This window comes from Peromyscus maniculatus, chromosome 1 (assembly GCF_049852395.1).
Source record: "Peromyscus maniculatus bairdii isolate BWxNUB_F1_BW_parent chromosome 1, HU_Pman_BW_mat_3.1, whole genome shotgun sequence".
Taxonomy (NCBI): domain Eukaryota; kingdom Metazoa; phylum Chordata; class Mammalia; order Rodentia; family Cricetidae; genus Peromyscus; species Peromyscus maniculatus.
Window position 1 is genome coordinate 57,014,551 of NC_134852.1, and position 20,453 is coordinate 57,035,003.

The 20,453-nt window shown below is 38.5% G+C and overlaps 2 long non-coding RNA genes across 3 annotated transcripts in view; one reads left to right on the top strand and one right to left on the bottom strand.

Annotated features, from left to right (window-relative positions):
* LOC143266977 (uncharacterized) overlaps nt 1–11,038 on the bottom strand; it is a 74,818-nt gene extending 63,780 nt beyond the window's left edge. Inside the window, exon 1 of one of the 2 annotated variants that reach the window (XR_013041831.1) lies at nt 10,876–11,031. This is a non-coding gene — a long non-coding RNA (uncharacterized LOC143266977). Of the gene's footprint in view, nt 1–10,875 lie in introns of both variants that reach the window. The other variant, XR_013041830.1, reaches the window with a different exon arrangement.
* A 269-nt stretch (nt 11,039–11,307) lies between these two features.
* On the top strand, nt 11,308–13,069 carry LOC143266982 (uncharacterized). The gene is made up of 2 exons (XR_013041838.1): nt 11,308–11,426; nt 11,751–13,069. It is a non-coding gene; the product is annotated as an uncharacterized LOC143266982 (long non-coding RNA).
* Nucleotides 13,070–20,453: the final 7,384 nt, after the last annotated feature.

Below are 20,453 nucleotides of genomic sequence, written 5' to 3' on the forward strand. Positions count from 1 at the left end.
TAAAAAAAAAAACTAGATCTGGCTTCTTCCTGCCTTTATAGACACATGATAATTCTGATTCTTTTTTCTCTCAAGAACCAGATTAGGAGTGTTTTCTATTAATGTAGCTTCACATTAATAGATGTTAATATACATATATTATACATAATAATGGCAGTGGTATATTTCCATTACTTTCACTTCTTGTGTGGATTATTTTAGGCTCTAATAGAAAGCCTTGACCATTTATCGCTAATCCTATTTAAAATATCAGGAGTGCATGCCGGGCGGTAGTGGCGCACGCCTTTAATCCCAGCACTCGGGAGGCAGAGGCAGGTGGATCTTTGTGAGTTCGAGGCCAGCCTGGGCTACCAAGTGAGTTCCAGGAAAGGCGCAAAGCTACACAGAGAAACCCTGTCTCGAAAAACCAAAAAAAAAATAAAATAAAATAAAATATCAGGAGTGCAACTCCAAGTTTTATTCTATCTCCAGAGAGTAATGAAAGAATATTTTTTATTCTCTGATGTAACTTAAGATTTCTACTTAGCTTCTCAGTCTCTCAAGAACCACTTCTTTTTCCTTAGTTGGAAGAATAGTTAAGTAGGAAAAGTATTTCCATGCCTGAGCATTTTGAGTGGCTTCAAGTCTGCCTAGAAACAACAGCCAAATAAATCTTTGTATCCTCTTATGACCTCAAACATAATTTTTACTTCTTTCAAGCATGAACAGCTCTTCTTAGTGTGTGGATTGTTATGTTGATTCCAAGTCTATTATCATGCACCTATAAATAACCTTGGTTCAATTTAATTCTGTGGATACATAATTACTGCAACTTAATGGCCTGCTAATTCTTAAAGACTGGAACACATTTCATTTTAATGACCATGTATTTCTGGTATCAAAATTTATATAACAATTAGCAAAGGATGGGCAGTTATTGATAATAATATTTGACCTGTTAATGTGAGACTAAAAGAACATGCATAACAAACATTGCTTAAGAGAGAATAATATCTCTGATTAAAATCTTCCTGAGTGAACTGTGTACAATAGCCCATGTCTGTATTTCCAGCCACTAGCTAGGCTACAGACAGAGTATCACAACCACAAGGCCAGTCTGGATAGCATAACTAGACTGCCTATCTAAAGCATTAACATACAAGAAAACCAAGAATATAGCTCAGTGGTTCAGTGCCTGCACCATATGCATAAGAACTTGGAGATGATCCCCATCCACAAGCAACTGGTCGTATAACTGATTCTCACTCAACAGTAGAACAAGCAAGCACTGGAGAGACACACACTCAGTGTATTGAAAGAGTAAGTCTAAGGCAGAGGATGAGACACCGGGGTTGCCAAATTTCCTCAATCTGAGAGAGGACTGGGGAGGGTGGAATCATGGATGCTAGAAGACAGTGCCAAGAAAGACTGGGAGACAGTGATCTGGGAATGAGATCATTCCAGCTGTGTGTATAAAGGACTCACAATAGAAGGAATGAAAAGCATTACCACTTTGAGAAAGCAAGGGGCAAGAGCATACTCAGTTAAACCTGAGCTTGAGTCATGTCAACAGAGAGAAATCCAGATCTCAGAGTGCGATTGAAGCTATCAGGTCTAGAGTAGCCACAAATCTGACTTCAAATCAAATCAAGGAACAAAAATAGAAAGGTTAAAACACATGGTTGGGAGATCCTATTTTTTTCTAAGCATATACATCATATGTCAGATTCTTTTCTTGGAAGTATTTTCTATATTAGTCCTCTTGTCTTTTGTTTGCTTGTTTTGATAGTGTCTTGCTTTGTAGCCCATGACAGCCTAAACTCACAATTCTCCTGCCTCAGCCTTATCAGTGCTAGAATTACTAGCATCTGCCATGATGCCCATGGGATCACATTTATACTAAAACAACAAGAAGGGTGATGAAAGGCACTTGGAGGTCATTTGGGAAACCCTAGGTTTCACTGTGGTTGGAAAGTAGGACTAACATTTGATTCCTTCCTGTGTCCCACCAGTCCCAAAGACATGATACCTTGACTCTGGGTTTCTTTTGAGTGAGCCCAGAGGTCTAGTAAAAGTAAATAAAGAAGAATAGGTCTTGAAAGCTGCCAGTAAAGACCACAAGAGAGGTCATGGTCTTTATGAGTGTCTTTTAATGAGATAATGTGCAATGTTATGTCTGTCATGAAACATTTTATTGATTTAATTACAGTTAATACATACTGAGCAGTAACTGTCAATTTGCAAAGTAATCAAAGAACATTTCTTACATTGCACTAGAAATGTAAGAAATGCTAAACATTGAAATAAGTTGAACAGTGTGATTCCAAAAGTATAGTCAAATTATGTCTTGTAAAAAACTACACAGGAATGAAATACGCCATAGCCATCTCCAGTCATTATTATTGAATTATTGTATTTATCTTCACTAGAGTGTATGGGCTTTGCCTGGTGTTTCTAAGCAACTGTGATTTGTAATTCACACCTTCCTCACTACAGCCTCAGAAATCATCAAATGGTCTCCTACTGCTGACCAACAGAAGGCTTTACTGATTATACCATTCTAATGCATGATGTAGCTATAATAAAGATACTTTCTCAATAGATCATGTTTGCTGATTTCACAACTTGTTTCTCTCTGGTCCTTTACTGGATACTTTCCAAAGACTCACCCACCCAGTGCATCCATCAGCTGACTAGCTCTTTTTGTTTGCTTGTTTGTTTGTTTGTTTGTCTGTTTGTTTGTTTGTTTGATTGTTTGATTGTTTGTTTGTTTGAGACAGGGTTTCTCTGTTTAGTTTTGGTGCCTGTCCTAGATCTCGCTCTGTAGACCAGGCTGGCCTTGAACTCACAGAGATCCACCTGGCTCTGTGTCCCAAGTGCTGGGATTAAAAGCATGTACCACTACCACCCAGCAGAACATGTATTTTCTATAGTCTACCTATAACATAATTTTCAGGGAACCATGTAGTTGCCTTGGCCTAGCTACCTTTAGAGGCATCCATCATAGGTTTTTCAGGTTAGAGTCCGTGGCTCTTGGGGCACAATGTGACTTCCAGATCCTGTGGGACTGATGCATTCCCTCAGGCAGTGAAGCATTCACTTGGCGTTTCTCTGTATGTTGCCTTAGTGGTCAAGGAAGCACTAAGGCTTCACAGGACAATTGGTCTTAGACAGTGATCTTCTGTACCCTGTATGACTTGCAAACTTCACTGTATCCTGGCAACCACAATTGTATTGATCCTGGCAATTGCCATTATATTCTGTTTCTGATAAAGGTATAAAAAGTCTGGCTTCTCTCAAAAATTGTCACAGCCTCAGCTTCACTGTGGTCTCTCCAACCTGGCCTGATTTCATTCCTTGAGGCTATATCCAAGTGATCTTGGCTCAGTAAGTAAGTGCAGGCTCTTACACTCATTATGTTTTATTTAAAATATATTTAATCGAAGTAAAAATATATTTATATTTATATATAATAAAATGCAGAGATGGCTCAATCATCAAGATTATTTACTACTCTTGCAGAGGACTTAGTTTTGCTTCCTAGCATTCCTTTTGAGTGCTAGAAAAATACATTAATCTCAAGGGATCTGATATTTCTAAAGTAGGTTATCTAAAGTTGGCTGGTCTCCACCATGCTTGGGAGGGGTTGTCTAAAGTAAACAAGTCTCTAACATGCTTGGAATGGCTTATCTTGATTAGCTTAACAAAGGTGGGAAGACCCACCTGTAATGTGGGCAGCACCATTCATGGGATGGTGTCCTTGGGCAGCACCATTCATGGATCCTTGGAAAATAAAACATGGACAATTCATCTCTTTCTACTTCCTGATTGTGGAGGAACATGACCAACTTCCACCTCCTGTCACCATGACTCCTCTGCTGGAACCTTCCTCTGGGAGCCAAAATAATCTCTACTTTCGTTAATTTACTTTTAGGTGAATATTTTCTCACAGTGATGAGGAATGCAACTATTACATATCTATTTTCTAAGTGTAATTCACTGACAGTAAAATGATCTTATCAAGAGTTATCATCATCATTTCCCTTCAAAACTCTGTATATCATAAAGGATAACACTGGAATTCCACAAAGATTACATTTCAGTTCCTCTATCCCCTATCCACCAGGCCTGAGTGAGTAACGTTCTATTTTCTATGTAAATAAATGAGGATCTTTTCACTTCACCCTCTATGCATTCTGTTTTTATGACTGACTGATTTTAAGACCCTGAGAAGGTTTCATTCATATTATCCTATGCCAGAACTGCTTCCCTTGTAAGGATTGGGTACTGTCTCTTCGCATCCAGCAACCAAATCAGTTCACGAGAGTGTCTGCTAAAAACCTCCTGAATTAGCCTTTGGTTCATATTTCATGTGTTTCCATTCATTTGGGTATTTGTCCCTGTGTTTTATCCAACTATGGTTTCAACAATACTCGCTCATATAAACCCTCCTCTTGCTCACTAATTAGACTCCCAGCGCTCCACCCGGGGCCTAGCTGTGGATGTCTGTAACCAGATTCCTCAGTCCTTGGATGGGGTTTCTGGCACAACTATTAGGGTGTTTGTCCATCCCATCACCAGAGTAGGTCAGTTCCGGCTGTCTCTCGACCATTGCCAGCTGTCTATTGTGGGGGTATCTTTGTGGATTTCTGTGGGCCTCTCTAGCACTTTCTTTCTTCCTTTTCTCCTGTGGTTTTCATTTACCATGGTCTCCTATTTCTTGTTCTCCCTCTCTGTACTTGATCTAGCTGGGATCTGCGCTCCCACAGGCTCTCTTTCCCTCGACCTTGGCCCTTCATTACTCCCACTCATGTCCAGGTTGTTCATGTAGATCTCAACCATTTCTCCATCATTGGGCAATCCCTGTATCTTTCTTGGGGTCCTGTTTTCCAGGTAGCCTCCCTGGTGGTGTGAATAGCAGTCCAGTCATCCTTGTTCCACCTCTAGTATCCTCCTATGAGTGAGGACATACCATATTTGTCTTTATGAGTCTGGGTTACCTCACTCAGGATGATTTTTTCTAGATCCATCCATTTGCCTGCAAACCTCATGATGTCATTGTTTTTCTCTGCTGAGTAGTATTCCATTGTGTCTTATTTATCCGGAGGGCCTGATCCAGTTGGGGGCTCCTCAGCTATTGGTTCATAGTTCTTGTGTTTCCTTTCATTTGTATATTTGTCCCTGTGCTTTTCCAACCTTGGTCTCAACAATTCTCGCTCATACAAACCCTCCTCTTTCTCACCAATTGGACTCCTGGAGCTCCACCTGGGGCCTGACCTTGGATCTCTGCATCCGGTTCCCTCAGTCATTGGATGGGGTTTCTAGCATGACAATTAGGATGTTTGGCCTGGTAGCCTTCAAATACTTCAGAGATCTATTCAGAGGGATTGCTCAACATCCCTAATCATCAGGGAAATGCAAATCAAAACAACTCTGAGATACCACCTTATGCCTGTCAGAATAGCTAAGATCAAAAACACTGAAGACACTTTATGCTGGAGAGGATGTGGAACTAGGGGAACTCTCCTCCACTGCTGGTGGGAATGCAAGCTTGTACAACCACTTTGGAAATCAATATGGCGCTTTCTTAGAAAATTAGGAATCAATCTCCCCCAAGATCCAGCTATACCACTCTTGTGTATTTACCCAAGAAATGCTCAATCATACCACAAGAGCACTTGCTCAGCTATGTTCATATCAGCATTGTTTGTAATAGCCAAACCCTGGAAACAACCTAGATGCCCTTCAACTGAAGAATGGATAAATAAATTGTGGCACATATACACAATGGAATACTACTCAACAGAGAAAAACAATGACATCATGAGGTTTGCAGGCAAATGGATGGACTAGAAAAAAATCATCTTGAGTGAGGTAACCCAGACTCAGAAAGACAAATATGGTATATACTCACTCATAGAAGGATGCTAGATATGGAACAAGGATGACTGGACTGCTACTCACATCACTAGTGAGGCTACCTGGAAAACAGGACCCCAAGAAAGACACGGAGAAATGTATGAGATCTACATGAACAGCCTGAACATGAGTGGGAGCAATGAAAGGCAAGGGTCGAGGGAAAGAGAACGGGAGATCCTAGCTGGATCAAGAAAAGAGAGGGAGAACAAGGAATAGGAGACCATGGTAAATGAAGATCACATGAGAAAAGGAAGAAACAAAGAGCTAAAGAGGCCCACAGAAATCCACAAAGATACCCCCACAAAAGACTGCTGGCAATGGTCGAAAGACAGCCGGAACTGACCTACTCTGGTGATGGGATGGCCAAACACCCTAATAGTTGTGCCAGAAACCCCATCCAAGGACTGAGGAATCTGGATGCAGACATCCACAGCTAGGCCCCGGGTGGAGCGCTGGGAGTCTAATTAGTGAGCAAGAGGAGGGTTTATATGATCGAGAATTGTTGAAACCATAGTTGGATAAAACACAGGGACAAATACCCAAATGAATGGAAACACATGAACTATGAACCAAAGGCTGAGGGGCCCCCAACTGGATCAGGCCCTCTGAATAGGTGAGACAGTCGATTGGCTTGATCTGTTTGGGAGGCATCTAGGCAGTGGTACCAGGTCCTGGGCTCGTTGCATGAGTTAGCTGTTTGAAACCTGGGACTTATGCAGGGACGCTTGGCTCAATCTGGGAGGAGGGGACTGGACCTGCCTGGACTGAATCTATCAGGGGGATCCCAGTCCTCGGGGGAGACCTTCATCTGGAGGAGGTGGGAATGGGGGGTGAGCTGGGGGAAGGGGAGGGGGGCAGGAAGGGAGAGAACAAGGGAATCTGTAGCTATTATGTAGAACTGAATAGTATTGTAAAATAAAAAAAAAGAATCAGAGACCCATTCATTTTCACATTCATGAATTCCATAAAGTACAAAACAAAAGCTATAGTGTATATACAGAAGACCTGGTGCAGCTCTATGTAGGCCCTGTGCTATGGTGATATTTTATTTGTATTAAAATGTTATTTGTACGTTAATAAATAAAGTTTCCCAGGGATCTGAGCTATTAGCAAGCATTAGGAAAGCAGGGCAGTGGTGGCGTATGCTCGTAATCCCAGCACTTGGTAGGCAGAGCTAGGTAAGTCTCTGTGTGTCAGGGATACAGCCAGTATTGGATACACATGCCTTTAATCTCAATACCAATCATAGAAAACCTGGAGGTCTATACAGATAGTCCGTAATGAGGAGGTCATGTGGTTGGGTTTATAACCAATGAGAAGGCGAACAGAAACTCTATATAAAGACTTTAACACAGGAGGTAGCTCTGGTTCGGAGAGGTAGGACCACCAGAGGAGGAAGGGTAAGGTTTTAGCTCTTAGCTCTGACCTCTTGGCTTTCTACTTTGCTTTGGTTCTGTGTTTCTTATTTAATAACATGGTTGGTTACATCTACACTGTGCTTTCTTGCTTCAGACTGTGAGTTCATACAAGATTTTCTCAGTTGTTTTAGAGGGCCTTGTTTTCTTGGTGCTCTCCATACCTTCTGTTACCCCTGTTCCTTCTGATTCCTCTCTTGTGGGGTTCTCTGAATTCTGAGGTGGGGAGAGTTGATGGAGACATCTCATTTAAAGCTGTGTGTTCCAATATGTGTGTGTGTGTGTGTGTGTGTGTGTGTGTGTGTGTGTGTGTGTGTGTGTGTAATGTCTGACTGCGGGGTCTCTGCATCTGTTTCCATCTGCTTCTCTGATGATGACTGAATAAGGCACCGATCTAGGAGTATAGTAAAATATCATTAGGTGTCATTTTAGTCATTTTATTGTTACTTTTTTTTAGAGAAATAACATTTGGTTCTTTCTTAGTTCTCTGAGCTATCTAGTCTGTTTCTTGGTCACAAGCAATGTCTGGTATGGGTGCTCTCTCACAGAGTGGGCTTTAAGTCAAATAAGACATCAGTTGGTTATTCTCACAGAGTTTGTGCCACCATTGCCCTAGTATATTTTACCAGCATGTATATGTATATCCTTGTAGATCAAAGATTTGGTGGTTAGGTTGTTTCTCTTTTGGTAGCCTACAGAGTATGCTTCCATGTCAAAGACACTAGAACATGAGGGTGAGCAGATTCTATGTAGCCACCAGCTCAACCTCTTCATGTGTAGGCATTGTCTTCAGCAATGGGACCTTGCTATCAGTTTGTGGAGGGCAACTTATTATCTTGGCAACAGCCTAGGTTTAAAATAAGTTCTTTTAAAAAAAATCAATGACTAAAAAAAATAAAAAATAAGAAAAAATAAATAAAAAAAATCAATGACTAGAGCTGAAGAGATGGATTCAAAATAAGACTCAAGAGAGTCAAAGATGGAGTCAAAATTTAAAATTACTCGCTGCTTCTGAAGGTTACTTGTGTTTGATTCCCAGCACCCACATGAAAGGTAACAACAAGTTGCCAGGGATTCAGAGGCCACCATGCATGCTTGTGGTACACAGATAAACATGTAAGAAATCACTAATACACAGGAAATAATCCATAACTACCTGACATCAGGTTAACATAAAGTATTATAAAGAACAACATTTTCTATGTATAGTAAATGCTTGCTAAACCAAGAGGCAATTTTAGTGGCTAGCCTGCTGCTTGCTAATAGTCTCCAATCTGAAGGTCTGGTAAACTGTGTCACACAGCAAAGCAATGTCTTCTTGGAGACAGGCTGTCCATGTGATTGACACATGCTATGAGAACAGAATGTCTCCCATGGGATCTCAACAAGTCTGGGCATCTTTAAAAATAGTACCAGGAATACTTGAAATCTTGGCACAGTTATACAATCAAATGGGAAATCAAGAAAATGAATGAAATGGTGAAAAAGATGGTGATTTGCAAGAGATTTGAACTCTCTTAAATTGAAGTTTTCCCTCAAACATATCTAGTTTAAGTAGAAAGATATTGTTCTAAAGATGTACACAACATTCAGAAAGAAATGGAAATAAAATCCAGTTGTATATGAAATAAAGACAGTAGAAATATGGATAGAGAAAGATAAAAATAATTAAATAGTTAGAAATTCAGTCAAATGAAGTGTGAAGAGTTGTGACTGGCACAAGAATCTCACAATCATGATACTGGACAGGGCTTATCTTGTTCAAGAGCTTACTTAATTCTAGATGCGTATAAGAAAAACTACACTCCTGGAATAGTGATAAGAAGGCTCTACTTGAAGCCAGGTGTGATGGGCCACTCCTTTAATTCCAGCACTCAGAGACAGGTAGATCTCTGTGAGTGTGAAACCAGCCTGGTCTACAAAAGGAGGAGGAGGACGATAAGGAGGAGGAGGAGGAGGAGGAGGAGGAGGAAGAAGAAGAAGAAGAAGAAGAGAAAGGTGGCTCTACCTGGCTGGATGTCTTGCCAGAGTTAGGGCTCACAAGTTGAATTAAGTTCATAATTTAATAAGAATAATTGCTCATATAGTTGAGCACAATGAATAGGAGAATTTCTAGTGTAAGTATTCTCAAAGTGACTTTGTTTCTGACTATAGGTTTGTAGCATTCTAAAGTCCTGAAGAATCAGGCCTCTTCTTGCATATTCTACACATCCTCATCAGTCTCAGCAGTGAATATCTAGGCTGTGATTCTGAAGCTGTAACTCATTTCATCTTGCTTTGAAAATATCGTCCTGCACTTTTCCTCTCCTCTTTCTGTGGTTCACTGAAAGAGTTTGACATGGAGAGGAGACATATCTCCATGTAGTCATTTTTTGTGGTGTTTTAACAAAAGGAGTAGGCAGGAATATTAAGACAAAAAAGGCAGAGAGTACCTTAGTTTGGGCTGATGTGTAGATTGCTTTCATCATTTTTCTATGGCAATTATATCAATTCTGAAAATTTATCCATTTACTCAGTAGTATTACATGCCAGAAACTCTTTTATTTATATTCTAAAAAAGACCTGAAATATAACAAAATAAAAGAAATTCATATAAAATATGAACCAAAATATAAAGATAGTATGAAATTGAGCAAAGGGAAAGAAGCTTTCCATATGTATTACAGCCACAGAAAATATCTGATAAGTCTTTGGTTAAGAAACAAATTTAATTCAACAACAGAAAAAAACAAATAAAGGAGCAGAAGAAGGATATTTCATGAAGTAGAAGACATGTGTGCTTTGATACAAAGGTAGGACATCCTGGACTTGGTGAATTACATTCAATAAATAAAGACTGACTGGGCTGTAGGTGCCCTACAAATAGAAAATGCTGTCTGAATTTGAAGAATAGACAAGTCATAAAATTAATGATGATTTATGTACAGTCATAGTGAAGTCTGAAAAGAAAGTTCATGAGTTTGGGTTGTGAGTATCAAGCGTTGCTCAAATGTACAATGGATAGCTGATGGGAGGGAGAAAATCAGATTCCTTTAATAGTGTGGCTTCTGGTAAATCTACGGTGCTGCTCTGGAGTGCCTCATTACCATGAGTATGCAGGACTACTAAATGGCCTAGATAAATCATTATACAAAATGAAGAAAGAATATGAAGTTGAGAGGGTAAGGAGGTTGAAGGAGCTCTTGAAGGAGTTGAGATAATAGAGAGTGAATATGATCAAAATATTTTGTAGTAAGTTTTCAAAAAAAAAATAAATATGTTTTAAAATACATGCACTGGATCTTAGCTTTGATTTCCACCATGAAAAATAAGTTAATAAATCAGGTCAAGTTTTGCTGTTCCAGAGAGGTCTGTTGAGAGCTGTCTAGCCTTCCCTCTCAAGGTCCATTTCTGTATTCTTACATATCTAATTGCTACCCTTTGATCCTTTTCCAGTAACACTATTCCCAGTTTTGTAATTCAACCCTGAAGGATTGGAGATCTTAGATGGTAGAAATATCTTCTTTAGTAAATCCCAAACACTCTCTTAATGAGATAAGAGAAACCAAACTGTCACACTTACTTTCTTAACACAGTCACTGCTGACAGGGGCAGGTCTCCATGTGCTAGAAATTCCCCACTGCCAAAGCCCGGGGGTCCTCTAATTCAGTCCCACATGACACGTTACACCTGGACTACAGAGTCAGTCCCACAAGCTCTCCCTCCACTCTGACACAGTCACAAGCAGTAGACTGTTAACTGCATTTCTAACTGGCAAGAGTGGGGGATGGGGTGGGATGTGTGCATGCTCCTTCATGAATGATTTTCAAATTGGTGTCTTTACCAAGGTGATTCTCCTTAGGCATATATTTTTCCTCATTTCTGACTAGAATGTGTAAAGGGAAGGGGCGCTTTGTTCACAATTTGGTGTGCACATATGTTACTGGTGGAATTATTGTTCACACATATTGGGCAATGTGGATTTCTAATGCTGGAATTTTAACATATTTGGTAGATTTACTTGTGTAAAATTGAAACTCTTTGACTCTGTTCTTCAGTGTGCTATGGGAAATGTAATATTCAAACATCTCTCTGAAATTATAATTTTGATGGAAAGTTGAAGATCTTCCTAAGGTAACACTTGATATGTAACTCCAGGCTTTTATCACATGAAAATTCCCTTTTAAATATCTCAATTAATTACACAACAGTCCCTTTCTTCTCACACCATGCTTCTGTGAAAGATAACACAGAAGATAAACAATGGGTTCAAATAGACTTTTGCATAGGTAGCAAGACTCATTTCAACTTATAAAGGCTTTGTTTTTCATATCCCCTTAAGCCTTTAAATAAATATTTGCAAAGAACATCAAGTTAATATATTCGTTAATAATCTGTTTACTGTTCAGAGAACAGTCTGCACCCCCAAGAACTGAAAATACTATGTATTTTCTCCAGATGCCCAAAGGCTGTGAAGACCCAGGAGTTCCCATGAAAAAGAAAAAGATGCATTGACAATTGCCAGGTGCTCAGCAAGTTCAAGCATAAACTGGGAGGCACTGTCACTTTGCTGATTCCTTTCCATGGACCTAATTACCACTTCTCTTCACTCAGAATCCTCTCATCTTCATGCAAATGAGCTGTGGCATCTGTTCACTTTACTCCTAGAGAGGTTTAGTCTTAACAGTCTGTGAGCTAAAACTGAGCTGCTAAACATCCAGGCTTACCAGTAATGATAATCTCTCATGAGCATTTACACACATTCCATCAAACAGAAAGTAACAAAAAAAAAAAAAGACAACCTCACTTTAATAATTCTGCCATTGAGTGTATAAGGGATAAGTCCTCCTTTCACATGTGATTGGGATGTGAGTCCCTCTCGAAGATGGAATGGCATAAATACATAATATTCGTGTGGAGGAGGCCAAAACGCTAAAGATGACAGGACACATTCTGCTAGTCTCCAGCAAGATCATTACTGACCCAAAGATCAGGAAACGGAGTGGTGATTTCACACAACCATGAACCCATCTTCCTCTGAAAGCAGTATTTAACAGACTCACAGTTGAGTGAGGAGGGAAAATAAACTATTGCAAAGATAAAGCATCAAAGTCAGTGAGGACAGGGGCATGGTCATCAGCCTGGCTTCAGCAGCTAGTTCAATCTGTGTGTGCAGGTGTATATGTACGTTTGCAAGTGTGCATGTGCATGTGTGTATGTGTGTGCCTGTGTATGCATGCATTGTATATGTATGTGTTCTGTGTTTATTTACATGTATGTGTATTTAGGTATGCATATATGTATGTTCATGTGTATGTGTGCATTGTACATATGTATGTATTTGTGTGTATTTATATCTGTATGTGTGTGCATGTATATGTGTGTTAAGTGTGCATTTGTGTGTGCTTGTGTATGTGTGTGTAATTGTACATATGAGTTTGTTCTATATGAGTTTTTTTGTAAATTTATGCATGTGTTTTTATGTGTATATTTGTGTATTGTGTATGTATGTGTATGTGCGTGCATTCTTGTGTGTGTACAGTATAGATCATGTATATTTTTTGTGTGAATGTGTATATGTGTTTGTGTGTAAGCATATGTATATGATTGCATTTTTGTATATATACCAGTGAAGACACCTATATTTGTGTATGTGACTTTGCCTATTTTCTGAGTCGTGTACATATGTATGCTTCTGTATGTACATGCATATATATGTATATATTCATGTTTGCACATTTATCTGTATATATGTATAAATATTTATGCATTAGTAATATGCTTATGTATTTATCTGTATGACTTCATGAGTATACAGTGTGCATGTGCATTTGTGTTTTTGTATATGTGTGCACATTGTACATTTAAATCTATGCAATCATAGACAAACAAGAACATTGAGGGTAAGCAAGTGAAACAAGACAATTAGTAATGTAGGATGAAATGACATGATTATTGAGATGAATAAGGCAACATATAAAGAGGACAATGGCATTGTTTACAAGATGGCTGTTTGAAACAAGGGTCTTTATGAACTTGAATTTGACCTGAGCAATGTCAGACTGACATTACCACCTGCAGTATTTGACTGAGTGGATGGTACGGTGTGCCAGCTGGAATAAGAAAAGTGAATTCCCAAGTACATTTATTATTGATCACCCATTAATTAATATTGTCTTAAAAATCGATAAATGTGATTTAGAGTTTGAACTATGTCAACTGGCATTATCAAGAACTAATAGTTCTTCTTTCTCCATTACTTGTCCTCCCCAGTGCTGGATATGCTATCAGTCTTTCCAACCCATGGATGCATAAGAATTCAAGGAAACAACAGGCAGAGTTGGAGCTAAAGTATTCTTACTTAATTATCTTCTCATTGGAAGAAACCATTCATTCATAAAGTATTATTATTTCCTTAGTAGTTTATTATTCCTTAGTACGAACTGTATGATTTTTGATTATGTAAATTTTTCTAGAAGAGGAGATATGCTTTAAGCACAGTAAGTTATGAATACCTAAATTGTTATAGCCTTTCACCATAATAAAACAATTAAAATTTAAATTAAAGCACAATGAGATGAGAACACACTTATATATATACATAATGCAAACAAGCTAAATGCAGCTATTTGTAAATAAGATGAGTGGGGAACATGACTGGGCTAATATGTGGAAAATTAAATTTAGAATGCTCTTTATAATATATGAATATAAAATGCAAAAAAGAATTTCCTGCTGAAAAACTCGCTGAAGTTTTCATAAACCATATAATTAATTTACAAAGGAAAGAGAGCAATTACACATATGTCATGTGAGGATAAAATTAAATAAATATAAATATTATAACTGATGATCCTTTTTAAGGAGATGAAGATTATACTGTAAGGTTTCTTGTAGGGAAATATTGTATTACTGGACATGTGCACACACCAGCAAAATTAGTGTAAAGGATTACATATCTGGGTGATGGAAATTCATTTTGCTTTGCTATATTAGAGGTGGTATGGTAATGATGAATTTAAGAACAAATGGTAGATCAGCCAGCTGGTGGTCTCTGAGAGGGTTCTATGTAGTACTCGAGGTAAATGGGGACCTCAGTCATGTTCAAATCCTAACATCAAGTTTCTGCAATTCAATGATAAGAATCTTCATTAAATATTTGAAATCCCATCAAGTTTCTAGATGTACTATTACACCTTTTTGACATAAAATATGTGACCCTGTGTTTTCTCTCCTTTGATCTACATATATATCTGGAAATGATTCCTAACATCAGAAGCTAAAAAAAGTTGTGTTTTGTGCTTTTCTTTCTCAAGTAAAATGCATCCCTTTTTCATGGAAATTGCCTCTATACAAACAGTATTAGCCAGCAAAAGTCATTAGTCAAAGGGTTTCTAGCTACAGGTTTCATCAGAAACTCAGGAGGCTGAAATGAAAAACAGAAAAGTACATTCACAAGTTAGAGCTGTAATTCATGTGGAATACAATCTTTGATCAATTTGCTGTCCTCACTCAACCTAGCTATGACCTTTCACCTTCATACACCTTCATACAGTCATGAATTCACCTTCATACAGTCATGAATTCACCTTCATACAGTCATGAATTCACCTTCATACAGTCATGAATTACAATTGTCATAAATGAAAACACATTGAAGACTATGTTTCTTTTGCATCACTAGAGATTGAACTAAGAGCTTTGTCTGGGCTGTTCTAAGCATTATATTTCACAATTTTGCATTATTCAAGAAAAATATTACTGGCATGCCAGAAACACAGTCGCCTCATTTTACAACAATTTTTTGCAAATTTCCTGTGGTCTCAGAACTAAACTCAGGATCTGTCCTCGAGGACTTGCCTTGATGTATCACAATCTTTTGTGTTTTATTAAAGCTTTTTCCTGTTAAAAACTACCGTGAAAATTAAGCTAAATGGTTTATCTATCTATTTATCTATATCTTATATCTGTCATCTATAATTTACCATCTACTAATATCTATCTTCTTTTTTAAAATTTATTAATTTATTATTATGTATACAGTGTTCTGCCTGTATGCATGCCTGCACACCAGAAGCAGGCACCAGATCTCATTACAGATGGTTGTGAACCATACCATGTGGTTGTTGGGAATTGAACCCAGGACTTTTGGAAAGGTAGCCAGTGCTCTTAACTGTTGAACCATCTGTCTAGCCTGGTATTTATCTTCTATACATGATCTAGAGTCACCTACCTTTCATCTACAGCCTACCTATTATCTATAATCTATCTCTATCTACCTTCTATCTGTAAATGACACTTCTAGCATTTGTTATTCATTTTCTATCATCATTCTGTCTCGATGCCTGGCATGTGTCTCTCTGTGTCACCTCCTTTGAGTCTTACTACCATGTTCCCATTTGAATTTGCTTTTAGAATTTAATCAGCTGTCCTTTACTATAATTACTTTTCATATGCTAATTCTAGTCTCTCCTAGTGTACATTGTTTACAACATAACTCTCTCCCATATTTCTGAAGCTGTTTAAGGCATATATACAAAATGTATTTCTGGTAATTAGGAACTCATGTTTTATTTCTATAGCAGCTATGTCTCTTGCTTCATGAAAACAAATTTATGAATGAACATACCATTTTAGTCAGAAAAAGTGATTCTTTCAAAGGTTTCTACTAGGTTGGCTCATTAAAAATAAGCTGTGAGTCCTGAACTCCACACAAAGAACTGCAGGTAACTAAGAGATGCTGAGAGTGGGAGAAATAGTCTTTCCTGGAATGAGTATTATGAATTGGTTATCTAATATCAAAAGGTTAGTGTGAAAATATACATATAAGTAATGTTACACAGACTGAACAAGTTTTATTTAGGAATCTATATGTATATACATATGCATAAATACTTGTAATAACAATTAACGAAAAACTAGGCCATGAATTTGAAAGAGAGCAAAGGGAGATAGATGAGAGAGTTTGGAGGGAGGAAAAGGAAGGGATAAGTGATAGATTATCATTTTATAAAACAAATAATAAAAATGTATAAAAAGAAATGCAGATGGTTTCAACAAGCAACAAATATTGTGTGTGTGTGTGTGTGTGTGTGTGTGTGTGTGTGTGTGTGTGTGTGTGTGTATTGTCAAAGATTATGCAGACATATTACCTCTGCAGTCCACAATGGTAGTAATTAGCTGATAATTGCTTTAATATATAAGCCTCCGAGGTGCACAAGTGTATTTGATCACCTTTACTGGCCTTCTGGATTGCTGTTGTTTTTTTTTTAACAAATATGGATTTTTAAACATGCTCTATGGAAATATCTTAAGCCTCCTCATTTCCTCAGAAGACACGAATGCATGGCATCTCCAAGCATGTGAACTTGGAAATTGAACAGGATAATAGCTTTGTTTTCAGGAATATATTCTATGTTTAATAATGCAGTGTAAAGGTCATGTTTTCAGATGCTAAGTCACAGAATGTTCTGTCTAAAATCTTGACAAGTTTGCCCTTTCAGGAAAAATGTACATCCATGTGACCATGTGTGGGCTGTGGAAAATATGTCTTCACTCATCTTTCAATTGTTTAATAATCCTTAAATTCTTAGTTTACTCTTATACAAAAAGTTCTAACACTTTATACTTTGAAGGTCAGTTTCCATACCTAATGCAAAGAGAAATAGAATTGTTTTATTTTTCAGCCTTCCTTGTTTCCACAACTTGGTAATGCAATCATGTAAAATTATCAAAAACAGTACGTTATTTCCACTTCCTATCTGTTCACATTTATATCATGTTACCATTGGTTAGCCTAGAGTCAACACTCAAAGAGCTTCCACTCTGTCCTCTTTCCATGATTGTTGGCTGGGATAAGCCAGAACAGACTCAGAGACCATACACTCATGGTAGAGGTATGGGCTGGCTGGTTTTATGTCAACTTTACACAAACTAGAGTCACTGGAGAGGATGGGACCTCAGTTGAGAAAGTGTTGGTATAAGAATGGGCTGTAAGCAAACCTGTAAAACATCTTTTTAATTAGTGATTAATTGTGGGTGGCCCATCTCATTGTGAGTGGTTCCACCCTATGCTGATGGTCCTGGGTTCTATAAGAGATAGCTGAGCAAACCATAATAAAGAGCAAACCAGTAAGCAGCACCTCTCCATGGCCTCTGCATCAGCTTCTATCTCTAGGTTCCCACCCTGCTTGATTCCCTGTCCTGACTTCTTTTGATGATGAACAGTAATGCAGAAGTATAAGCCACATAAGTCCTTTCCTACCCCATTTGCTTTTGGCAATAGTGTTCCATCTTAACAACATTAACTCTAACTAAGACAAGGTATAAAATAAAAAGTCTGTGATGAAGAGGTGAAGATGGGAATAAAGTCTTCCAAGTACAAAAAAAAAACATAGTTTAAAAATTGTCTGGACCTGGTGTGATGGCTTGCTGAGTAAAGGTGCCTGCCGCCAAGTCTGATTACCTGAATTCAATCCCCAGGACCCTCATGGTGGATGGAAAGAACCATATTTGTCCTGTGAATTGCACCCTCATATCATGGGACAACACACATGCTTATGTGCACACACAGGTGAGTACAAAATAAACATATTGTTGCAGTTATGTTTAATATTGCAGTGATGAAATGCTATGACCACAACAACTAGGAGAGGAAACGCTTTATTTGGGTTATGCTTCCACATCTCTGTTCATCACTGAAGGAAGTCAGGGCAGGAACTCAAACAGGGCAGGAACCTGGAGGCAGTAGCTGATACAGAATCCAGGGAGGAACACTACTTACTGGCTAGCTCACACAGCTTGCTCAGCATGCTTTCTTAACCCAGGATCACCGGAACAGGGAGGGCATCGGCTGAGCCCTCCTTCATCAATCACTAGTTAGGAAAATGCTCTGAAGGTTTGTCCACAGCCTGATCTTATGAAGGAAGTTTTCCAGTCAAGTTTCCCTCCTGTCAGGTGACTGTAGCTTGTGTCAAACTGACATAAAACCACCCAGTGCATATAAATAATATAGTTTTAAATTTTTAAGAAAAAAGTTCTAATGTCAGAAAGTTTGCAGATTAGCATGGAAGTGAAGCAAAGGACCAAATCCTTCAAGAGGACACAATTCAGAGCAAGTCCATGTGCACAAGCATTGTCAGGACCAAAGAGCCAGACTAGTTACCACAGAGCTCAGAAAGGCGTTCTGTAGCCTATAGGATCCCTGTCTCTCTCAGGGTCAGCTCTCTTATATGAACCTCTGGCCACCAAAGATTTCTCTCATCACTCAGCAGTACAAATTTCTTGGTAAAGGAAAGAAATCCTTTTGCTTTCCTCACAAACTCATTGTGGAAACCCTCAGGACTCTCTGAACTCTAGAGAGAAGTTCCCACACCTTTCCAGCTGCATGTGCTCCTTCACTGTCATCTCATGAATCAGGTCATCAGCACCTTGGGCAGTTGCTCCTCCACCACAGCTCTCAATCCCTGCATTAAAAAGAAAGTCCTAACAAGGTGCAGGAGGAGAGTATGCCCTGCAAGGAAGCCCTGGCTGCAGGAGAGTCCTCAATAGGGACATTTTCTACTTCCTATGTGGCATTTCGCTCAGATTATTAGTAAAATATAGAAGGAATGAGAAGAATCCAGAAAGAGGATGTGAGTAAAACCTATATGGAAAATAAAAGAATAAAAATTTAAAAATTATATAAAATAACAAGATACTGCAACAAGGAAAGCATGATAGTGAAAACAATAAAGGAATAAAACATGAAGTTGGTCTATTTGTGTTTTTTCCGAACCACACAACATTTTCTAAAACTCTATACTTAAAACAATGAACCTGTGGAAATGACTGGATTTGTGATATATTTCATACAAAAAAAAAGTGCAGCCTCAACTAAGGCATGTTGTTCCAAAGTGCTGAAGTACATTTGAGATTTTAAACTAAAGAATTAATACACAAAACACCAAGGGGACACAGGGCAAATGTCAAAGGCTGGAGTTAAAAGCTATTGTGAGCAGCTAGACATGGGTTGTAGTGGGTAGCTGTTCCAGCTTTGACCTGGAAGTACTACACCCATTGAGCCTTTGGTAACTGTCATGCCTACAAGGCAGAGCCTAGACAGGAGCGCTTTAGACCTGAGATCCGGATGTGCCAGCTGTCTTGGTTCCTAGATCCTGGATGCTGGAGGTAGACTGAGCAGAGTTTTCCAGAGAACACAGCTGGACGGCGCTACACCTTTTCCGGGCCCTGTAACTTATGCCTTTACTTGTAAGTTACCCCACAAAATAAACCTCCCTTTTAACTACGTGGAGTTGCCTTAATACTACAACCAATAATGAGTGTTGGCTATCAAATATGCATCTTCTGCAAAAAAGAGTAAAGTCTTAACCCCAAGTCATTCCCAGAGATCAATTTTAAAGAATTGGATGGGAATATTTTTATGAGGATTGCATTCATTGATTATATTCCACACTCTGAAATGGCAGAAATCTTTCTCTCACCCCACTGTCCAATACAAATTATATGGTATGTGCTTATGTCATGTACACACATTTGCCTAAAATGATACATGACGTGTGTACAAGCGTTACTATAAAGGTACCAACATACTCCCTAGGCATTAGGGGAATCTAAATATTGTTAAATGTCATTAATTTTATAGTATTATTTTATTTAAAGTAACATAGATGAGTAATATACTTTACATAATTTAAGTTTATAAATATTCAGGGATTTTTTTTCTAGCAGGTATCAACTCATTATCTCTTAGTCATAAACCAACCATTTTTTTACTTGGTTTTCTGGCACAGTTGCTATGTCTTGCAAAACATATGCTTATAACTTAGCAAAATATTAAAGTCTTGCAAGAATATTGAAAATTGGGAGGACATTAAAAGTGAATCCTCCTGGCAGCCAGCAGCATCCATTTACCCCAAGACAGCACTGAACATGACACAACATAAAATTACAAACGTACTGCCGGGCGGTGGTGGCGCACGCCTTTAATCCTAGCACTTGGGAGGCAGAGCCAGGCGGATCTCTGTGAGTTCGAGGCCAGCCTGGGCTACCAAGTGAGCTCCAGGAAAGGCGCAAAGCTACGCAGAGAAACCCTGTCTCGAAAAACCAAAAAAAAAAAAAAAAAAAATTACAAACGTACTTACAACATTATGATTTTGTATT